We start from the raw sequence: 12,509 nt of genomic DNA, 5'->3' as shown, positions 1-12,509 counted from the left end.
TTTGGAAAGTGCTGTTTTAGTACACTCACTGGGAGTTTATCGCTACCTCACCACTATGAATATATTTATTTATAAAACCATGCATGTGAATATCACTGCTCTTGCCCTGTCACTGTTTTTCCATTTAGCAAGTAAAAAATAAAAGAAACCACAATAAATTCATTTATTCTTTTCTCAATGTAGCTGTGCATCAGTGCCAAATAATTCAGCCCCATGTTGAAAAAAACATAATGCAAGTCCAAACAAGAGCTGATGTAAATATACATCATATAAAATCGACGGGAAAGTAATTAGGCCATTTTTGAATGAAATAATAATAATAATAATAATAATAATAATAATAATAATAATAATAATAATAATAATAATAATTACAGATTTGTTTTCATTAATTTAGCAAATTTGTTGTTCAAAGTGCTTTTTAAGCTTCTCTTCAGGCAATACTGCTGGAACTAAAATCAGGAGCACATACTGAATATTTATTTTTAGACCTGCATTAGGCATGTTGTTCTTCCCTCTGTTGGTTAAGAACAGAAGTCAGTTCATGGCTAAAACTTTACAGGAATAATAAAATAAAACTAGAATAGGATAGTTTGTCAAGACAAACTCCAAGTGTTGGCTTGAAAATCACTTGTCTGGAAGTTATAAATAGTTTGCAGGCTAGGCTGGTTATGTAAATCTTATGTCATTTGAATGCTTGGGCATTTTGAAGGTGATTTGAAGTTTGAATGTCATATGTGCAGTTGTATATGCTTTGCTAGGGGGTCGCTAAGCTGTTTTGGGTGGTTAGGAAGTTGCCAGGCAGTGATTGCAACAGTAGGTAGTTGCTGAGAAGTTTTAAGTGTTAAGGCTGAAGGTCGGGGCGTACTGTGGTGAATGTGGCTTGAAAGAGTTACATTTCGAAATATTGGTCCTAACCCAAGTTTGTACAATAGCAGTGTGTTGTCTTTGTCAAGTGAACATAATAAACAGACACAAACATTCCCATGGCTCTTTCTCTCTGATTACACCCCCTCTGTCTCTTTCTACCCTTTTCTCTCTTTCACCCACCCCCTCCATCCTCAGGTCACATGACTGACAGTAACTTGTTTGTTCTCTTCTGGGAACTTTTTTACTATGTGATTAAATGTAAATATCAGCATATCCACACTGTCTCTGTTTGTGTGAGGGGAGGTTTGAGACTCTCACACCACAAAACCATGAAGTGTGGCAGAAGATGGCCTCAAAATCAAACAAGCAAACACAAAAGAAGTATATGTCAACCAATTCCATTAATTAAAGGAACAAATAAACCAGCTGAACTGTTTTTAGTGAGGAAAAGGTGTCTAGACTTTCTGATATTGTATTTTGTACACTGGTCCAGGCATAGACTCAACGACATGTGGTCTTAATTAGAAGCTCCAAATTGATGTAAGATGGAGGCAATAAAAAAAAAAACATTCTTCCAACATTTAATGTTTTTTTTTTTTTTTTTTTTTTTTTTTTTTTTTTTCGTTTTTTTTTTCTTCTGCTTTCAGTTTTAAAATGAGAATGGGAGGAGATTAGGGGGTTTCTGTGGCCCTCCCCAACCCACTTTATGAATGAGTAAAAGAAGCGATGGAGGCAGTTCTCCTTCTCTATGCTTTGTTTCAAGGAGACTTTTGATGATTGTTGTCAACTAAAGCTAACCAGATTAAATGACAGCCTGGGTATCAGAGTTAGCCTTTACCCTTTTCAGGGCTCTTGTTACCCCTTTCTTTCATTATGATTATAGCTTGCTGATGATGAAGCTGTTGGGGGAAGCTTCCTGGGCTAATGGCAGACGTGTAAGGCGCGCTTCACTGTCACTCCATCATTGTTTGACAGAAGCGTGACTGGAGTGTGGTGAGCACTGAAAACACGCTCACAAAATTCAACAGCCACCTTGAACTCTCCAGCCCACTGGGAAACTACCAGTCTTTTGGTTTTTTCCAATGATGATAGACTAAACGGACAAAAGTTTGTGGACATGTCCTTCTAATTAATGGGTTTGGCTAGGCCATTAATTAAAGTGAAGACAAATCATAATGCTACTCCATACAATAACATTATACAGCAGTTTTGAATTATTTAGATACCAAAAACCTCAAATATGTTGATCCCCTTGTGAAGGGAACATATTCTTAAAATATGCATGGAAGCTATATATTTTCTTTGACTAAAAAAAGTGAATATAAAACTGTTTACACAAAATGTTAAGTGTGAACTGTGCTGTGTGATATTGTGAGATAATGTAAAAAAAAAAAAAAAAAAAAAATCTACTAGTGAATTATTGATCCAACTTTGTGGCAGCAGAGAGGGTCATTTTATGTTCCAGTGTGATAATGTCTCTGTGCCGGGTCCTTACAGAAATGTTTTACTGAATCTGCTCTATCTATCTATCTATCTATCTATCTATCTATCTATCTATCTATCTATCTATCTATCTATCTATCTATCTATCTATCTATCTATACTTCTCTGACCCTTCCAGACCTGATCTGAACTGAGGGAATGTGCTCTCATTGCCCGTGGGAACTGTGGCCTTGCTGAGGGCACTGGATGACATCACTCAGGGGACATCTGGTTAGTGGGCATGTCCTTGTGCCGGCTGCCGGACTCATTTTTTATTTATTAATTTTTTGCCATGTTTGCGGCAGTTTGTGTTCTCACACAGTTTATGGTAAATAGGCCACAGGGAAAATGGGCGGGGGAATTTATAAACCCCCAACATGCCATACTTAATTTTCCAAAGGCTGATCCTGACAGAGTGATAATCAAGCGTTGCAGTGATTGGAAATATTTCAGCCCACAGTAGCATTTTAATGCAAATGGCTTTAATTTGCATCGATAGGGGCTGTAATTGGATTTTGATTGGACATTAATGAAGATGCACACCCTCTGCGACGGACACAGGCAGTCATCTGTTTTCAGGGATGCTCACAGACACTTACAGAACACCCATACTTTCCGGAGCAAGTTTTAAATTTCGTATATGCAGCAACACATAGCCAGCAATTAAACATTACAAAACCTTCATCCTTATCCAGCCACACCACAGACACCGAAATGTCTGGACAAGAATCATAAGACTCAAGGCCTTGTTGTGTGTTTAGTATTTTGATTGCTCTCATTAAATAGAACAGGGCTTTTGCTCTTACAGTAATACCCCGCTATTCATTTGTGGAATTTTGCTTCTAGATATTTTGCTTGTGTGTAAACATCTGAATCTGACATATCTGAGGGATTAATTAACAAATATGGACATATTTTTAATGAATCAGTTCCAGGAATAAATTGGTAGAGCTTTCAGATTATGTTATGATTAGTTTTTTTTTTTTTAATTTTTTCCCCTCTTGCTTCAAACTGGCTAAGCTGTGCAGGCTAAGTTGTATAAAACGAGGTCAGATGTGATGATGATAGGGGTGATTGTGTGTGCGTGTGTGTGTGACTTTCTCACTGCTCTTCTAAATGTAGAGGAATGTTAATGAGAAGCAGGCCGTGCTGAAATGCTCCACTCGTCTCATGCTGCTCTCCTTTGAGCTTTGCCCTTGTCGCTGTCCCCTATTCATTTATCTCTCTCTTATTCCCACATGAAGCCTTATGCCTGACCACAAGCTGACTACCGTTACAGCAGTCTGCTTTCACTCACTTTTTCTTTCTCTTGTTGCATCTACATGTGTATTTTACCCATGTATCCGGGTAAACGTATTTAGTATGTTTTAATATTATTATTATTAATAATAATAATAATAATAATAATACAAAGTTAAAATTAATATTAATCAATAATATAATAATCATTTTCCATTAAATAAATTTAAAAAAAAAATCTCCCTTCAATTGTCCAGACAAAAAGGCTATAAAAAGATGCAATAATGTACACTACCATTCAAAAGATTTGCATTTATTTGAGCAAAAATAAGATAAAACAGTAATATTGTAAAATATTATTGCAATTTAAAATATTTGTCTTAATTTCAAGCATGTTTTAAAATTTAATTTATACCTGTGATTGTTAAGCTGTATTTTCAGCAGCTATTACTGCGATCTCCAGTGTCACATGATGCTTGGTGCTAAATAAATTTCCTTTAATTATTATTGTTGAAGACTTCAATTGTGGTACTTTTTTTCAAAATTCTTTGAAAATGAATTCTTTTGTGTCATTATACATGTCTTTACTGTCCCTTTTGATCAATGTCCACCAATGTTTACCATCCAACCTGACAGAACTGGAGAGGATCTGCAAGGAGGAATTGCAGAGGATCCCCAAATCCAGGTGTGAAAAACTTGTTGCATCTTTCCCAAAAAGACTCATGGCTGTATTAGATCAAAAGGGTGCTTCTACTAAATACTGAGCAAAGGGTCTGAATACCTAGGACCATGTGATATTTCAGTTTGTCTTTTTTAATAAATGTGCAAAAATGTCAACAATTCTGTGTTTTTCAAAAAAATGAACTTAAATGATTTTAGCAAATGGCTGCAATATAACAAAGAGTGAACAATTTAAGGGGGTCTGAATACTTTCCGTACCCACTGTGTGTGTGTGTGTGTGTATATATATATATGTGTGTGTGTGTGTATATGTATATGTGATAGAAACTGAATAATTGACTCTGGACTGTTTATTTACACACTTTAGTTAAGGCCATTATGGCATTGCCATTGTAACATCATTGTGCTTTTGTATTATTGCTGGCTTACTGTTTTTCTATTTACAATTCACCTCATTCAATCAGAGACATTTTTTAATCCTGTGACACCAAAACCTGAACTTTTAAGCTATTTATTTTAGTAATGTTAGCCAGATGACCTTCAGTCTAATCCCTGGATTAGTGTGCAGTCGTCTGGTGTTGACATTGATCTGTTTTCTTCCGCGCCAGAAATGGTTAAATAATATGCCTTCGTGAGAGAGTGGTCTCCAGTCAGAGCAGACTCTAATAGAAGCAAATACTGCTTTTATCCCAAAGATTGGAGTGCAGCTGCAAACAATTAGGATCTCAAGGAGGACAGGCAGATTACATTTGCATTTGTATAGCACGTGTCTGTGGCAAATGTCACTATATAGCCAGCTCCCAAACTTCCACATTATTTGGAGAGGAGATAGGCGCACACACATCTATTAAATCCTAATGCTGGAAATATGATCCACAAATGTTTTAAATCTCCACACAGTGTTACAGTACCTCAGAAACACAGCACTTTTCCATCACTGAGCGTGAACAAATTGTACAAAAACTCACTGTTCTGGATGAAGTTCCGTATCAACATGAACAAACTTATGGTTCTTAATCAATATACTTTTAATGAAGGTTACTGAAACTTGCTTAACTTTTCACTTCATTGCAGCAGTGGTGGTCAGTAATGGAGTAGCTTTACTTCGTTACTGTACTTAAGTATATTTTTCAAGTATCTGTTCTTGACTGGAGTAGTTTTATTTTGAGTAACTTTTACTTTTACTTCTACATTCCAAAGCATAAGATCGTACTTTTTACTTCACTACATTTCATAAAACATATCGTTACTCCTTATAATGTATCACGTGCTCCGACACACAGAAGCGGTTTCTGATTAATAAACGAACTGAGTCTTTTCGATGAACATTTTAAATCGGATCGCAAATTGCACCAAACGATTCGTTTACGAATTAGAACGATCCGATTGCAGAGGTTGTCGAGTCGACAACTCACTAATTCAAATGAACCATCTAGTGCGAGTCTCCAGAGAACTGAATTCACAAAAAACCGGGAGATCTTGTGAGTGCGTGCGCGCGACTGGTGCTGTTAAAAGTAAGTTACTAATGTCGAATTTTAGGATAAATTATTGTAACTAAAAACCATAGTTTTCGTCAAAACTGTCAGTTGTTAGTGAACTAAATCTGCTGTAAAGAGTGATCTATTTGAGCCCACTGAAATGCTTGAATGCAGACAATGCAGACACATCAATCAGTGTCTCTGTTTTAGGTAAAAAAAAAAAAAAATAACCTTTTTAAATTACCCCAATTAAATAAAATAAGTCATACATGTTCAAATTCCCAGCTGCCGTAACGTTAATGGTTTTATTAAAATGCTAATGCAAATGCTAATTGTTATCAATTAACTAACCGAGTAACATTAGACAGATATGAATGTTCATTCATAACTAGGGTTGCCACCTTCAGAGAGGCAAAATAAGGGACACCCATTCACGACAACCCCCCCCCCCCAAAAAAAAAAAAAAAAAAAAAATCATGCTCAAGCATTCTTATTCTCCAAACTTCCAACATAACATATAAATATTGTTATTTTAAATTTGATTATTTATAATTATTAATTATTATTACTCTTTTTTTTGACAGTTCTGCAGCTGCTACCTGAATGGGATTTTTTTTTTTTTTTTATTATTATTCATTTGCTCAAATTAGGGCTACATTTATTCGTCCCATTTTTATCAAAAAATACTAAATAGTAATTTGTAAAAAATTTATATGACATTTTGTATATATTTATGATTAATATAAATGATAAATTAATAAATAGGGTCTAACATTAATTAGAATCTATTAATTTATCTGTCTAATAATGTCTAAAAATATAATAATTATGTCTACCATGCTCTGATAATGTATGGAATATTATATTAAAAGACTATCCCAATTTTAATAAAACAATAGGCCTATACCTTGAAGCACATGTGTCTGTAACTTTAAATGTATGGTTCACCCAAAAATAAAAATTATATAAATCATAATTTACCCAGGCTGTTCTAAACCTGCTTAACGTTCTTTCTTCTGTTGAACACAAAAGAAGATACTTTGAAGAATGTGGGTAACCAAACAGCTTCTGGTCCTCAGTAACTTCAAGAAAAAATAAATAAAAATAAAATAAAATACTAACAGAGTCCTTGGGGACCAGAAACTCTTTGGTTACCCACATTCTTCAAAGTATCTTCTTTTATGTTCAACAGAAGAAAGAAATTATTAAGGTTTGGAACAATTTGTGGGTGTGTAAACGATGACAAAATTTTCATGTTTGGGTGATCCCTTTAAGTCAGACAGTCCAACGTGAACAACTGAAATGCTTCTCTGTAAACTGCACGTTCATCATTAGTTACAGGATAGACACACTGATAACTTTCCTATTCATCCCTACGTCTGGAGAGTCTTGTGTTCAAAGCGCGGATGTGAGTGAGCTCTAGATGTTTTGATGATGTCAGTTAAATGGCAATAAGGGAAATCTTGATATAGGAAGATATAAACTATTATTCCCTTATACTATTCTGTGTTTGTTTATAGTTTTAATGCTTTTGTGTTCTACACAACCAAATTTCTATATCACATTAATGCATGTCAGCAGTCCAGCGGCATTGAGATTGTCTGTGTATTTTGTGTTCTGTCTTCGTTTTGCCACAGTGGGAGCAACCAATGCACAAAGACAAATTAGATTAATACCTGCTTTTCAGTGCTATTAATTTACACACACATTTGCTATTTCCGAGTCTACTCTCAGGCATAATAAATCACTTTGTGTGTATGCATGTAAGGAGGCACATTCAGATTTTATATTCATTAATGGAAACCTGCAAAAATGACAAGACAAGCTATTTTGCTCATGTGAAAGATACAGTCATCAGTAAATAAAAAGATCAGCTGAGACATTTTTGTTGGGTAGTAATGTAATGCAGTGGTGGACGAAGTACACAAATCAAGTACTTGAGTAAAAGTACAGACACGTACAATAAAATATTACTCCAGTAAAAGTACTCCTTTTTCAATTTTACTCGAGTGAAAGTACAAAAGTACTCGATTTTTTATGTACTTAAGTTAAAAAGTACCGAAAGATAGATTTTGCAAATTTATATAGGCTACTTAATTTAATTTTATATTAGCACATTTTTTTTTTTTTAATAATCCTACCTCTCAAAATACCTGGGATTTTTTCCAAAATAACCACTATACAGAGTCAAGATATATTTTTGTTGTTGATATGTACTACGTTGATGAGAGTAATGTTCACTGTGAAGTATCTGAGAGAAAACATCTGATTTTCACCAGTAAGAAAAAAGTGTTTTAAAGTTTGTTGTTCTGCAGAACATCACAGTTATATATGACATGAGAACAGGCCTGAAGTTAGGAACAACATTTTAAGGAAAATATAATTATATTTTCATAATGATTTTTTCCTTCTCAAACATTGTCTGTGGTCTAAACACCCCTGGCCAAATGCCCCCAGAGGACATCACTTCCCACTTTGATAATTACTGCATTTACCATGTTCTGAACATCACAGCCCTTCTTTTTCCCCCAGATGTAATCTATCTAGGTGGTCGAATAAAAATATTTGGACTTCATTTTTAAAAATTACCTCATCTTAGCACCAGCAAGCTTGTTAGCTAGACAGTTAGCATCAGCTAACAATATTTACTTATGGTGCGTTCAAGTCATCTCGTATTGATCGTATTTACGAGTTGAATGCACATGAACGCCACCACAATATCGTAAATACCAGTGGGGAGCTCGGGATTTTCTTTAAGCCCCGATCTGTACGAGTTGGGGGCGTGTCAGTGATTAACATGGCGGAATCAATGGATGCAACGTCTGTAGTTGACGGTAAATTTTAATTGAATTTCAATGTTTACTAGTATATAAACTGTCATTTATCATGATCATCATTAATCTTGTTATAAGCAGCAAGTTAATGAATTACAACTAAAAATCCTAACATTTGTGCACCTTTAGACGAGAAATGGTTTGATTCGCAACATTGCACATGGCTTTAACATTTTTTTATCCCTCTGTTTAGCATTTTTCTATAAGCAGAGTTATTAAACCTTGCTGTAATTTCTTGCTATTCATTAAAAGAAGGTACAGCGCCATCTTGCTCCAACGAAACTGACTTGAACGCACCTCACGTCGTCAGCACGACTTCCCTCCTCGTACGTACGAAATTCCCAGGAGGACTTGAACGCACCATTATTTCCAGTATGGTTATGAATAGGGTTGCCACCCGTATTTAAAGGTAAATTGATGCGTCCCGTTGTCCCGTATTTTACAAATGCCAACATATAGTTGAATAAACAAAAAAGTATATTGCACTGTTTATAATACTAATAGCAGTTATAATTAAATAAATTTCATACGAGGTATTAGAGAAGCACATTTGCGCGTGATTCCATTTTGGCATCTTGTTTTCATGGAGACGGAGTCTCCAGAACGCGCGCCGTTAAAGCCCTTTCATGCGCTAAACCAGCGCGGTTTAAAATAATGTGTTTAAAGTGATAGTTCACCCAAAAAATTACAATTTGTCATCATTTACTCACCCTCATGTTGTTCCAAACCTATATAAGAAAGAAACTCATACAGATTTGGAACGACATGAGGGTGAGTAAATGATGACAATTTTTTTTTTTTTTTCATTTTTGCGTAGATTATTCCTTGAATACTCTTTGAAAGTAGCAATGACATAAAAAGTATTTTTCACAAAAGAGAATTTATGAATCCTAAAAAGTATCACTTTCCACAAAAATATTAAGCACTGTTTTCAATACTGATAAGAATAAATGTTTTCTGAGCACCAAATCAGCATATTAAAATTATTTCTGAAGACTCATGTGACACTGAAAACTGGAGTAATGGCCACTAAAAAATCATATATAAAAAAATATATTGAACTGTAATAATATTTCACAGTATTACTGTTTTTACTGTATTCTTGATCAATAATAATATTTCACAGTATTACTGTTTTTACTGTATTCTTGATCAAATAAATGCAGCCTTAGTGGCTTCTTTCAAAAACAGTAATATACTGTGTGTGTGTGTGTGTGTGTGTGTGTGTTATATATATATATAAACAACCTATATTATATATATATATATATATATATATATATATATATATAGATATATATATATATATATTGGACAAACAAAACAGTAGCTTCTACCTGGGATGCTGTTAAATCAGGGCCTGAGTCTGTGGAGTTTGTCACTAAACAGTGTTTAAGCATCTAATGTGTGTTCTCTGCAACTCACTCTCTAGAGTTAATAGCTGTTTTTCCATTCCAGTGTGAAAAGCCTCCTTCATGCGCCTTTCCCATTGGGCCTCCATTAGCATGTCAGTTTACTCTTTCTGTCACCGGGCCCCGGAGGCCAAGCAGTGAGGGCCAGTTCAGCCCGTCAGTCTGCCAGTCCTGGAGGTTGAAATCTCATCTTAACCACGCTCCAGACCTATAAGTCGTGAAATGAGGCGAATCATCCTGCTACTTAATTACAAAACAGGCCAAGTCAACGCAGCGAGGCAGAGCCTGGCTCAACGCTCTGCCGCAGTAGATTTCATGAATGAAGAGCTCGCCTGGCCCCCCGGAGGCCTGCAGTTCTCAAGCTGTAGTTCTACATCTGTTTACATCCTAAAACTGAGGCTGCTCATCCTGCTTAGTCATCATTCTTCATGGCCTGCAGCTCATCATATAACTCGGCTCTGCCCCTTGGCCCATAGCTCAAAGTGTACATTAAGATTAGACCAGCAGCCCTGGAGGTTATCAGTGACTTTTATTGCTTTTTTCTTCATTCACCTGCTCTCTTTTCTTCCTTTTTTTTTTTTTTGAATTTCTTAAAGGAAGTATCCAGTGGATGAAAGAAAGTAGGACTTAGTACAGCGGTACCTTAGCAGGTCTGAGGCAGTTTTGAGGTAGAGAATGTTAATTAGTTCCCCGTGTTTGCTGCTGATAGCATGATTTCCATTTGACTCCCGCAGATTTCAGGATTGGAGATAGCTGGCTTTAAAGGCTATAAAGCTTGGGCTCAGAGCATTTCTTAAGGAATCATTGCCTTTCTTTCATTATCAGACTAATCAGTTGGCTGAGATGATAATGACTCTTGTGTCTTCTGCTCTTGTTTTTCCTGCCAGTTGTGTTTATTTAGCTACTAAATGTAAATGTCTAATTAGCTGGTTAGGCTCAATCACTTTTAGAATGGTGTAAATTGCCTCAAAACATGTTCAAATTACTTCCCATTTCTCCTTTGCTTAGCATGAAACAAACATTAGACCACACAAACCTCAACCAAGGGGATACATGAACAGCTTTGAGAGATTAAGAGATAAACTGAGAGTTTCAGAGAATATTAGAAAAAGAACAATCAAGGGGGTAAGCACCAAGATGGACATTTTCAGTGGTTTGCCTATGGAACAGTGATATATACACGGTTATATGCTATGATTATGTGTCTGACCAAATGCATTTACTAAAACAAATATAACATTTCAGAAGTTGTGTCTGTATTTAATTTCGTTTAAATATTTGTTTTTGTTGTGGTTTTGTTAATTTCAACATCCTAAATCCTGATGTCTCAATATAAAATATATTCTGTATGACCATATTCCATATCTTTAATTCAACCCAATACCTAAACTTAACAACTACCTTACCAGCTATTATTACACAGCAAATTATGAGTTTATTTAGGGTAAACTCTTAGTTTATAGTGAATATGTGTTGCCTTTTCTAAAGTGTTACCAAGAAACTGCTTTTTTTTTCAGGAATACCAAAAAATGTCATGGTCCTGATGCAAAACACACACCACACAAACAAAGGGAAGGGTGAAAAAAGACAGTAAATGTCTTGACTCCTGCAATTAGATCAAATGCAGAGTCTAATCTAATTTGCTTTTATTATTTTCTCAAGACTCTAAGCATCCAACTTATTAGATCCAGGCTTGCAACTGCTTGCCTTTCATGAAAGGTTAAAGAAGGTCTGTGCTGAATTAGAGACATGCAAGATGAATAATAAAACTGGTCGTCAACTTTGTGTGCTTTAACCATATTCTCATTAACTCTCTGACTAACAAAGGACAGTGTGTATAAATATAGCGTACATTATATGTGTGAGAAAGAGAGAGAAATGGAGAAAGGAGTAAAAGGATGAGGTTTCACTTGCAATTGATTTAAACTTTGAAATCCTCCCTGGAGAATCTCCCCTCAGAACGAGTGCACAGTGACCAATAAAAGTTCAATAAGGAGCATGACGTGCACAATTCCACTTTTAGATAACGCACAGGCTTTTATGCTCTAAAATTATCCTGGTTTTGTTGTCACCACTGTGAAAGCAGACAGAGTCGGATCCGAGAATGATGCAAGTGGCTAAATAAAAAAGCAAAGCGCAGTGATTTAATAGACATGAGGGCCTATCAAATTCACTGTGGTTTAGTTTCCAAATAATGTACTTCTCATTCGCCCCCATCCCCGGCAGTCACATATACTTTTATGGAAGAAAAATGTGCCTGGGTGTCAACAGTGTTTTTTTTTCCCCCTCTCTGTCTTTTTCTACCATCTTCCTTCCCTTGTAGAGGTATACCACAGCATTTTGGCTGCATGAGAGATTGTGGCAAGGTTTCAATCAATGTCCCCAGACTGTTTTCCTCTCAAATGACTATTCAGCACTATGCAGGAAAAGTGCTCTGCAATCTACCAAACATTTCACCACAGTATGTGCCACAGGTTTTTTCATAGATGACCAGCCCAAACGCATCAGCTATT

The sequence above is a fragment of the Cyprinus carpio genome, chromosome B7, assembly GCF_018340385.1.
Source record: "Cyprinus carpio isolate SPL01 chromosome B7, ASM1834038v1, whole genome shotgun sequence".
NCBI lineage: Eukaryota > Metazoa > Chordata > Actinopteri > Cypriniformes > Cyprinidae > Cyprinus > Cyprinus carpio.
Note: the sequence above shows the minus strand (reverse complement) of the source record.